This window comes from Melopsittacus undulatus, unplaced genomic scaffold (genome assembly GCF_012275295.1).
Source record: "Melopsittacus undulatus isolate bMelUnd1 unplaced genomic scaffold, bMelUnd1.mat.Z mat_scaffold_943_arrow_ctg1, whole genome shotgun sequence".
NCBI lineage: Eukaryota > Metazoa > Chordata > Aves > Psittaciformes > Psittaculidae > Melopsittacus > Melopsittacus undulatus.
The window spans coordinates 1-11,377 of record NW_022994720.1 but is presented as its reverse complement, the minus strand read 5'-3'; the positions used below and the strand labels follow the sequence as shown (position 1 = coordinate 11,377).

The following is an 11,377-nucleotide window of genomic DNA, read 5'->3' as shown; positions in this document are numbered from 1 at the left end:
TGGTTATCATCTCTGACACAGAACCCTTTAATGTGTATTTACTGAAAATGAGGTGTTTTCTCATGGTGCTCAGGATACAGAAATGAGAACAGAAAAAAGCCACGTCATGATACATCATGGTAACACTTTACACCACAAGGAATAGAAGTAATCGTCTGCATTTGCTTTCCAATTTCTAAATAGTGATTGTTTCTTATCTGGCAGTTGTCATTACTCTTTTCAGAAAAAATCCATGCAGTAGGCAGTCATGGTTGAAAGAAAGGGAGAACTTAAAAATACGTACATACACAGAGACAAGAAACATGTCAACCACCACTTTACCACTTTTGTAGTTTATTGTGGAAACTGAGTTTGTTTCTTTACATCAAATATCCTCAATGGAAGAGGGGATATTGCACACAAAATATCATAAAAGCACTACAATTACTTCACTGAAACTAATTTTTCTACTTTAGATATGACTGGATAGAATAGAAGTGATGCAAGATTATAAGACAGAATACCATACACAGCTGCAGACTGACACAAATACCATTCAGAACAGAACAAAAGAGGAGGTGTGTGAGATGCTTCTCAGCTAGCAACAAGACTGTTTCTTTCATAGTCTGGAAGATAAGGCTGCATGCAAATGCGTGAAAGCTTGTTTCAGATTTTCTCTTTTACAGTTGTAAATACAGCCCAGTCTTGAAGAGGTAGCTCCTGCCATCCGGAGCTCCTAGCTAGTCTAGAGCAGAGAAGCTGCATTTTCAATTTTTTTTTTTTTTCATTTTCTATATTTTTATGCGATTGTTTTATTTAGGTTTTTTTTTTTAGATTTTTTTGTAAAGTCTTAACAAACAGACTTTTTTTTTTTAATTTTAAATAACAACATTTTTAAACCTGGTGAATAATATAATTGTATTCTAAGAAATGCTTACCCCTAGTTCTTTTAGTGTTTTGTTTAATTATTAAGTGTTAAAGATGAAAGCTTACAGTTTCTTTCAAGTGTAAACATTATACTTTATGCTTTTCTAATAAATCCAGACCAACAAAATTACTATTTCTCTCAAAACATCATTACTGAGCAAGAATCTCTGGTGACAGATGAACAAAGAGAAGCGTTAAGACAGTAATGCCCCAAATGCACAGATAGCACTCATTGCAGCTAACTTGGCTTGTGGTGGGAGCAATGAAAATTGATTAACTATTGATTAAATCTTAGTAAATGAGTACTGGAACTCTTCCTAAAATGTGTAAGCTATTATAGACGATTAAAGAAAAGAAACATTCATATACACAGTTATCTCCACTCATCACAGTAATGTAAAGTAAAAGAAAAAAAAATCAAAAGTAATTTCTATGAAAGATGGGGTGAAAATAGAGGTCAATGAACTCAGGCCCCACCACAGGACCTTAAAAAGGCATGCAAGAGAGGCCCTGTCCAAGTTCAGGAGTGGGGTGGGATCTCCGAAGTTATTTTTATTGTATTATATGAAGCAGTATAGTGATAGCATAACAATCATGACTGGGGATGCTCTTATGGGTAATACCACCATTTAAGTGGAGTGGTCATTACACTCAGATATTGAATCTTTATAATTAGAGTAATCAATAACAAACCATGCTCCTAGAAATCTGTGCTGATCAACAGCACTCATCTTAATGTACATGGTACATTTTGATGACTGCTACACTAAACTAACTGTGTAGTACTAGGACTAGCACAGGTAGGTTAGTTTCACAGGCAGGAAAGGAGCAAGAGGAGCTAATGGAGGAGTTCATTGCTGTGTTGCACCCAGGTGCCTTGCTACTTGAAAAGGAATGGATGGAACAAGCATTACAATACCTCAGATAGCCAGACTGGGGTTTTTAATATCTTGTTAGCAGCAAAAAAAGTGAGTGTAATTTTTAGATAAGCTATAACTGTCTAATTATTATTATTAAATTAAAACAAATGCTTGAGCCATCACAAACTTGCTTGGGGAGATTAAGGCTTGATTCCAATTTCATTTGCAGTAGGACCAAATGGCTGTAACTTCCCTGACTGTAGAGAAATTGCTCCTGGTTCACAGGAGTAAGTAGCATAAGTGAGATCTGTCTCAGGACCACTTCTGTACTTAAAACAGATTTTCTACCAAAGCAGAGATAGAAACTATTTCAGATATTGTGAAGAAAAACCCAGAAAAATCTGTTTCCCACCCTCTCAAAAAAAGTTTGAAATCTAACCTACATAAGAAAGTAGACAAAGCAGAAAGAATTGTAGAAATAGTACAAACTATTCTGCCAAACACTTTGCTATAACTTTGTAAACTACATATTACAAAAGCAATTTTAAGTGAATGATTATGAGCCCAGCAAACATGCTTGTTTTCACAACACATTTCCATCTGCCTTTTGTGCCATAGTCATTCCTATTATTCTTAATGACTTAAAAGGTATAGCAATAAATAAAACAGCATTGTCTAGAGATACTAAAAAAAGAGAAGACATGAAAAAGAAATCAAACCCCCAAAAACTGACAAACAGTAATTTCCACAGCATTAAATGGGCCTCAGGAGCCCACATAACAAGGAACCCTAAAGCAGTATTTAAAAAACCCTCATAAAGTAGGAGTGCAAAACTTATACCTATTAAACAAAAATAACCTAAACAATGTAAAATTGAAATAACATTATAAGTAAAAGAAAACAAAATGAGGTCATAGTTCACTACATTGTGAAACTTAATGCCAGTCTATATACAGACCAGCATATATCCCCATTCTGGAGGCTTTTAAGCCTTCTTTAAATTCAGATTGCAAACCTGCAACAATGTAACAAGATTTTTTTTAAATTGGGGTAAAATTTCTGAGACTAGAAAATCCAAACTGTCTTAAATTACTGAACAGTGATGCTGTTCCTCTGCAATCAGTGTAGAGAAGGAAAAGCATGGGAGAGGAAGGGCAAAAGGGAAGGAGAAGAAAAAAAAGGAATTGAAGGGAAGTTTAAGGAAGGAAGGAAAGGAATGGTAAACAAGAGGCAAGGAAAGGAAGAGGGGGAAGGAGAAAGAAGAGGAAATGAAGAAAAGGATCAAGGCATGAAAGACGAGTAGGGAAGAAAAGGAGAGGAGAGAAGAGGAGAGGAGAGCAGAGAAGAGGAGAGGAGAGGAGAGAAAGAGCGACTTATTTATTTTAGCTTATTGCTTATTTACCTTTTTCAAGATCTTGTGAGGGTTTGAGAATGTAGGTTACAACCTTGATTAGGCAATGAGCTTTTCAAATTCCATTTTCTGTCATCATCAATAGACTGATTTTACTACCAGGGTGCCCTTCCATCCTCCCCATCCCCCAAAAGGTATTGGCAGTGATTATTTTCAATAAATTTTACCTCAATATCCATTCTCACTAGAACCTTAAATAATTTCATTCCTTACAAAACTACTAAAAAACTGCCTTACCTGATATTTTTTTGTTTGCATTTTCCTGTAAATGAAAAGCTTGTTAAAAATTCATCTATTAAAAGTTCTGCAGCACTAAAAAAAAAAGGTTTCTGTACATTTGTTCCCGTATTCACTTTTAAATCAAACTAATAAAATAAGACAAAGGAAGGCTGAATACTGTTACAGGTTCACAGGTAACCCTTTTCATCATTCTGAATGTTCACTAAGTTTGTAACTCTGATACTGGACACCTCTTCAATCTTGCTTCGACAGTGCAAAAGAAGCTTTCTGAAAAATGCTTTTCTTGTTGAGCTGTCCAGGTGCACCAAGGAAGCATTCACATGACTAACATATGTAATTCATAGCCCCAAGCCATTTGACCAGTCATAGGTTTCTAGTACCACACATGCATGCTCACACTTCTTCTGGTGTAACTATGATCCTACACAGTGTTTTAGAAATCTGCTGTCTCAGCATTAAAAAATAAGTGCATCAAGTTTCTTTGTACATTCAAGTCAACTTTCTAAGGCAATTTGTCTACTGTATGTACCGCTTTGGTATTTTGCTTCAGTTAATTGACAGTGGGCGTGGGTGTTCAAGCATGTGGACTGGTCAGTTTCTGGCTGGAGTGAATTGACTATCACTGGGAACATGCTCAGACCATCAATTCGCATGTTGAAAGAAGGGTTTTAGGCTTCTGGGTAGGGTGGCACACTACGTGCATATTGGTTTATGATTGTATGGTATGTCAGTATGCAGAGTTCAAATTAAGAGTGGAAAACTGCTGATGATTAATTTAGGTGTACACCCTTCCTAGCCATATTCTGTTTCTTTTTAATTTCAAGCTAACATAATTCGTAAAAAAGGATCCCCTTGCAATAGCTAAGATAGATAGATTGATACAAATTTTAAAACTTTCTTTTCATGTGAGAGCATAAGCAGACTGCAGCAAGCGATACATCTATTGCCATGAGACTAATGTAGATCTAATTACTTATTATTTTCTCCTCCTACCCCTCTCTTTCTCTCTGTGTTTCTTTTAGAGGGCAAATGCCTCTACCTGGCAGAAGTCAGTTGGGGTTGCTAGTGCATGGTTTCCAAACGTTCAGCAGAGATGAAACTGGATCTGTATTTTTGCAGTAAATTTGAACCCTACTATGGGAATACTGTGTTATTTCCCTTAGCAATCAGCAAAGACTGAAAAACATTAGTGACTTGCATCACTGTGACACAGTATAGCATTTGGCAGGTATATAGTTCAGCATTTCGAAACCAGTTGGGTTGAATTTTTAGGAAAAGGTGTTTTTCAAAGGAAGAATTTCTGCAAACCAAAGTTTAATCTTGTGTTGTATGCTCTTGTTCTTACAGTTCAATCTTGCATGCGGGAAAAGATTCATCTTGCATAACGACAGTGCTGCTGCTTGCCAAAACCATGATGTTCAGGTCCTGCTGTTTCTCATGGGTCTCCTGGTACCATTCCCGCATCACTTCTGAGTCATGGGTTGGGATTAAGGTCACCTGCAACAGAAAATAGGAAAAAGTCCTGAGGAATGGACAACAGAAACAGCTGATAAGAAAAAACATCTTTGTAAGAAGACCAGGCAACAAGTATGTTTCTTTTTTAAAAGAGTGGGTCTTTATGCAGTCAATACTTGGATAAATGGAGGGATAAAAAGAAATAAATTAACATAGCGGTTAGGGTAAAATGACTGCAAAAGAAGTAGTTGCCTTTCTAAATGCTGAGATGCAGCTTTCCAGAGAATAGCAGTCTGTAGTCTGTAATCTGATACCTCTTCAGATTACAGCCAAATATTTTCTTTGTTTCTTAATAGCACATGAAGTTTCCAAGTGTACGTGACTGCCATATGAACCACAAAAACATTCACTTTTCCTTCCTACTTACAACTCCAACATTTCCAGCCTTGGATCATATACAGAATAGTAACATGACGAAACAGCCAAATGGTCTATAAGCTACCTGCCAACTGGTTTTATTCACCAGGAGCCAGTCAGAAGGGCCACTAATAGGGGAGAGCTGAGTGCAGTGCGTGCAGCTCTGTGCTTCACTTGGGTGTCTCCCCACATCATCAGTGAAACGAGGTAGCCAAGGCTGGAGACCCCATTCCTTGGCAGCCACTATCTACTTCAGAGGTGCTCTGGCTTCTCATAGTTGCTTCCCAGAGAAGGGTTAAATTTCTGGGTGAGATACAAGTGAAAAGCCTACCTGCATGTTACTTTCCCACTGTGCCTTGCCCTCCAGCAGGGAGTCCAGAACAGCCCTGCTTGGCTCCTCGGCTGCAGAATCATTCCCGCTCACCACATAGTAGGATGACCGCACCCTCTTGAAAAACTCAATATCGACGTTCTTGCTGTTGCTGTGGTTGGGAATTGTCCACCAGATCCAAATACACTGGAGGTCCTGGAGGCACTGCTGTGGATTTTGCCACCTGGTATTCCCAGGTCCTTTAGAAAGCAAAAAACAAAAGAATATGTCTCAGGCTGGTTAAAAACATATCTCTATTAATTACTGTTATAACTGCTCAGATGGAAATGTGTTCAATTACATGATTACCCTCTCACATCTAATGACATGTTTCAAACTTTGTTGTACGTGAATTACCACTGAAATGTAATGGGAAGAAAACCTAGAGACCTGCAACTATATAATACAATAAAACCTCACTACTGTGTAACAAAATTGATTGAACAGTTCTCAGTAATACACTACTATTATCCAACAATACTACACAGGGCTGTGATTACTGAATTACCATTCAATAAATTGTGGTATTACTTTCTAGGCTAAGAAGTATAACTTTTTCAACATTTCAGGTATGCACTATTATAAAACCTAGGGTCATAGAGGAAGCCATGCAGATTTGAAGCAGTCCCATGATCTGGGGTATCAGCACCATAGCAGATGTAGTAGCTGTGATATGCTCAGACTGCCTTAACAGTGCATCAGGAAGATACTATACATGAGCACAAAGAGGGTCAAAGAGGCATTTGGCAGGACCAGGAAACTCGTACTTCAGGAACTAAAAACAAGTGTTTGCCTGCTGAATCCTTCTTTACATACACATTAGTTTGCTTATCACAAAATGAGGGGGAAACACATTTCTGCGCTGTACATAGTACTCTTTCTAAGAAGAGCTTTGGTCAAAAGGAAGTTCAAAATTTACACAATAAAGATACTACTCCCCAAAACAAGCAGCTTTGCTATGAAATGGATCTTGATGTGAACGGAAAATCAGGATTTAATCAATAATTTTATCTAGATGACCACCATCTATGTTCTATACCCTCTCATGTTGCTACAGAGATGAAGCTTGGTAAACAGCTGTCTGAGCATACACTGTATTTAGGGTCACACACTGTAAAGCCAGTAAGTCCATCACTAGACTATTGTCTAGCATGTTCTGCTGTTCATTGTAGGGCAATATGCCAACTAAACATAAATGATATGATAAAATTTCCAAAATTAGAGTTTTTACTATAAGTTATGCTAAGAATCTTTTATTATCTTTTATAATTTAAAAACCTGTTATTGTGTCTTCTTGATTTGTGGATACCAACACTGGATAAAATATTAGATGCTACATTTTCACTTAAATATCATTATCTAATAGAACCTTGTCTTCTAGTCTAGCATATAGCCTGGGAAATATAACTTTCAGGAAGAATAATTTATGTAAAGTTAAAAGTGCTGGAAAAATGTACAGCATGGGGAAACTATACTGCTGCTTTGAAACATATCTACTAACAGACCATGCATATGATGGTGTAAGAAAGAACAGCAGACCACTTGCTCAAATGGGGAAGCTGAAGACAGCTGAATGCTGGTTTGTTTGTACTGAATCCTATACCTGCTCCTTGTAAAAAAGCTTTTCAACAGAACATTAGCCTTGACAACAGCAAAATCAAAGTATCTTCCAAACATTCTCTAACAAGACCTGCCAGAAAAAAATGATTAGCACAATGCCTCCTTCAGTAATCTAATTCGTATTTTTCTGCTATTTTAGAATACACAACAGTCACTCAAAATGACATTAACATTCTGTAATGTTAAGTCATCACTGACAGCATATACCTTAAATGATTATGTGATGTACATGCTTAGTTCACTGGAAGGCTGTTACTACTCTTATAATTTTTTAAACACTACTTTCAAAATTAATCCAGCAAAGTAGTAAGAGCATCCATGGCCAATACTAAACCCTTATGGCACTCCACACTATTAAATTGCATTCAATTTATGTAAGAGAAATGTGCCTGCTTGTTTCTTAAATTGTATAAATCAGGTCATTTGATACTGACTTCACCTACAAAAGTGGTACTTCTAATTCTATTAGTTGCTTGTCAGTTTAGACAGCTAGTACTAAGTTCTTTATATTTTATGTACTGTTTGAACAAGCTAACACATGACGTTCTTAAACTAGTACAGTTATATTAGTGAATTTCATGCATTCAAATGTGGCCTTTGCACTTGACTGTCTTTGGGAATTTGCTACAAATCACACATCAAACTTGATATGTGATAAAGGGAAACTAACTTCACTGCAACAGCAAAGGAAATGTTAAGACTAGGAAATTGCTATCTGTCTTTACCTGTGGTTGCTGTCTTTGCTGACTTGGATACTGATGTATTTGCTGCATTCTTGGTGTCTTTATCTTCTCTTCCACTCTAGACTTTACTTCTGGTTAGAGATATTTTTGTTGCCTTTCCACAGACTCCTTCTTTTTTGGAGAAGCTGTTTTGGAAATTTTGTCTAACGAATCTTTATAGCTGGTTTGGTGAAGCCACTTGTTTTGATTTACCATCACTTTCTTAACAGGAGAAGATGACTTGGTCTTAGTACCACTGCTTTTTTGTCTTCGTCTTTTCTTTAAGATCCTTCTTCAAAGGTTTACCTAAATTCTGATCAACAGCAGAAGGCCTCTGGATAAACCATGGAAACAATCAGGGTGTCTAGGGGAAGGGCTGGCGATCCTGCATTGGGGACAGGGGCGGGTCAATGTGCTTGTATGTAATTGTCTTGTCCGTTGAATGGGTTTTCTGGATCATCTTCTGAGTCAATGTTAGCATCTGCAGTAATGGAAAGGACATTCCTCAGTCTCGGGGGGAACATCTGAATCTGTTTGTGATGGTGCAGACGATCGCTCACAGATGTGGAGGGGTTTCATCACACTGCCGCCCTTGCTGCTTCCCCCAGAAGGTGGCTGAGCTCCTCCAGCTGAGTTAATGGCTGTCTTGGCTTGAGACTGTTCTTCACTTGCAAACCACTCAAGGGGGTTTGGGTTGATGAAGGAGGGTGAAAGTTCAGTCTTGGGATGTTTATATTCACAAGAGGTACACAAGGATAGGTCAACATCTTGACGGGATTCTGCTAGAGATTTCGTGGAGTGAAATGTGCCCTTTCTTCATAGGATAGCTAGTAGCTTCAGCAGACCTAGTGGCTCTCCCAGTTGTCTCAAATGAATAATCTGTGGCTTCAGGTGGACTGGAGGCTTTCGCAGTTGTCTCATAGGAGTAAGCCATCGCCTCTGGTGACCTGGTGGTTCTCCCAGTTGTCTCATAGCGGTAGCTAATGGCTTCTGTGATTTAGTACTGTTTTCCCGTTGTCTCATAGGAGTAATCCATACTATCAGGTGATCTGGTAGCTTTCCCATTTCTCTCATAAAATAATCTGTGGCCTCAGGTGATTTGGTGTTTTCCCAATTGTCTCATAGGAATAATCTGTGACCTCAGGTGATTTGGTGGTTTTCCCAGTTGTCTCATAGGAATAATCTGTGACCTCAGTTGATTTGGTGGTTTTCCCAATTGTCTCATAGGAATAATCTGTGTCCCCAGGTGACCTGGTGGTTTCCCAGTCCATCTCATAAGAATAATCTGTGGCCTGGATGACCTAATATTTTTGCAGTTATCTCGTAAGAATAATCTGTGGCCTCAGGTGACTAGTAGTTTCTCCAGTTGTCTCATAGGAATAATCTGTGACCTGAATTGATCTAGTAGGTTTTCCAGCTGCCTCATAGGTGTAGCTAATATCCCCTGGTTGACCTATATAGTTTTCTCTGTGGCTCATAAGAATAACTAATTCTTTCTGGTGACTGCTTTTTTCTGAATCTTCTTTTTCTGGGCTGAGTGAAGGCTCTGGACTGTGCTTTGTTAGGGGTTCCTGGTAACCAAATGCTTGGGCAGAGACACCTGCAGTGACAAAGGTGCGTGACTCACTGATGCCGCTTCTGCAATTGCAGGAGGTGAATCTGGAAAGGTAGGAGAGAACAGAGGAGAAGATTCCTTGGAGTTTAATGGAGATAGGTCAGACTTTGGTGACAGCTTTTCTCCTAGGCTCTGCACTTTTTCTGAGGTAAAAGAAGAATGTAGTGACATATCTCTGGGTGAAGAGCACCTGAAAAAGTTTCCTCTCTGGCAGTGGTGAGCTACCTGGGAAGGTGTATGAGCTGATGAAGTGAGGATGAAGCTTCAATTTGAGACACTGAAATGATTTCTGAATATCTTTCTCCTGAGAGTAAGATGACTGCTCCACAGAGAAATTTTCCGTGCAAAAGTAGGCTCCTGTATATCTGAAGGGCTATAATCTACCTCTGTTGGTCCGTTTTCAGATATTATGGTGTACACTAGTGCCTACAGTAGGGTATTCTGGAGATTGCCTACTAAAGTCCATTGCTAAAGACTGCTCAGGGGACTCCTGACCAAATTCTACTGACATAGTTGATGCTCAGGAGATCTGTGATCATGCATGGTGTCTTGATTTTGCGGGTTTTTAGGTGAGAAATCTGGTGAGAAATCAGACATGGGCCTGGGCATCTTCCTTAGATGGAGACATTTCTGTTTCCTGAAAAGTTGTTGGTGTTTGTACAACTGACACTGAAAGGGAATCATCAACTTCAGTAGAGTGGGAGATCCAACCTCAGCGTGCAAAGAAGGGATACATCGTCGTAGTTGGCTCTGGAATGAACTAGTAGCAACAGATGCTGTAGAGACAGAAGCTACTCCTTCTCATATGGGAATAGGTGTCTTCTGCTACAACTTCTCAACAGGAGTTGCAGACTTGTCAGAAACAGTGCCTCAGAAATTGACATTTTGTATCTTCTTTTAAAGAACCAAACTGACTGAATCTATTTGAGTAGGTGAGAGATCACCCGCCAACTTGCGCTATCCAGGACCAGTGAAGACTGGGAGTGCTGGGTCTGTATCCTCCATTTTCCTTTCTAGGCTGAATCTTCTTTAATTATCATAACTCATCCATGCTTTTTTCATCTTGTTTTTCTTGGAAAAGGCCCACAGAGCTGGCTTCAGAACCTGGGCTCATCTGAACTGGTGATTTTCTTTTTCAGGTTCCCCTCAGAAAGACTTCCATAATCTATGGTGGGAGACTTTAAAATCAGCACTCAAAAATGTATCATAACTGGTCTCTGAACCTATGAGTGGTGACTCCGCCGAGGGGAGAGAAACTTTCTCAATGGGAGATTCTGAATCTGGTACAGGCTCATCCATAGGGCTTATTCTGGGTCTTGCAGACTCATCTTTGACTTCACTGAATTCAAGCAGACAGGAGCTTCTGTTTGACTTTTCCACTGGTTTCAGATGGAAGCTGACTGGACTTTCATCTGTGGGAGACTGATAATAAGGTGTGGCCAGCACTACCAGCAGCAGACTGTGGGGAGAGCTACTTCTAATGTTTTCTCTTCAGGGCTTGCACATGCCTCTTCATCAACTTCTTGATGTACATCAGCAATGTAGCGATGGGGACAGGCTCAGATGAGACCTTGATCTCATTAGTGAGTGAGTGAAAAAAGTTCACACTGCGTTCACTCAATGGTGTTTTGGGAAAAGGTGATGAAGGGGACAAACTGTCAACTGGAATCTTTGCTGGACTACGTTTTCCACCAAGATGCGTTCTTGATAGTGTTCTTTGATTTCTAGTTTGGTAGTGCCTTGGATTTCACTTTCTTTTTG

General features: G+C 39.0%; 1 pseudogene; it reads right to left on the bottom strand.

Moving 5' to 3' along the window:
* Positions 1-4,758: 4,758 nt before the first annotated feature.
* Positions 4,759-11,374, bottom strand: LOC117438959 (microtubule-associated protein 1B-like; annotated as a pseudogene).
* Between the last annotated feature and the right edge of the window lie 3 nt (positions 11,375-11,377).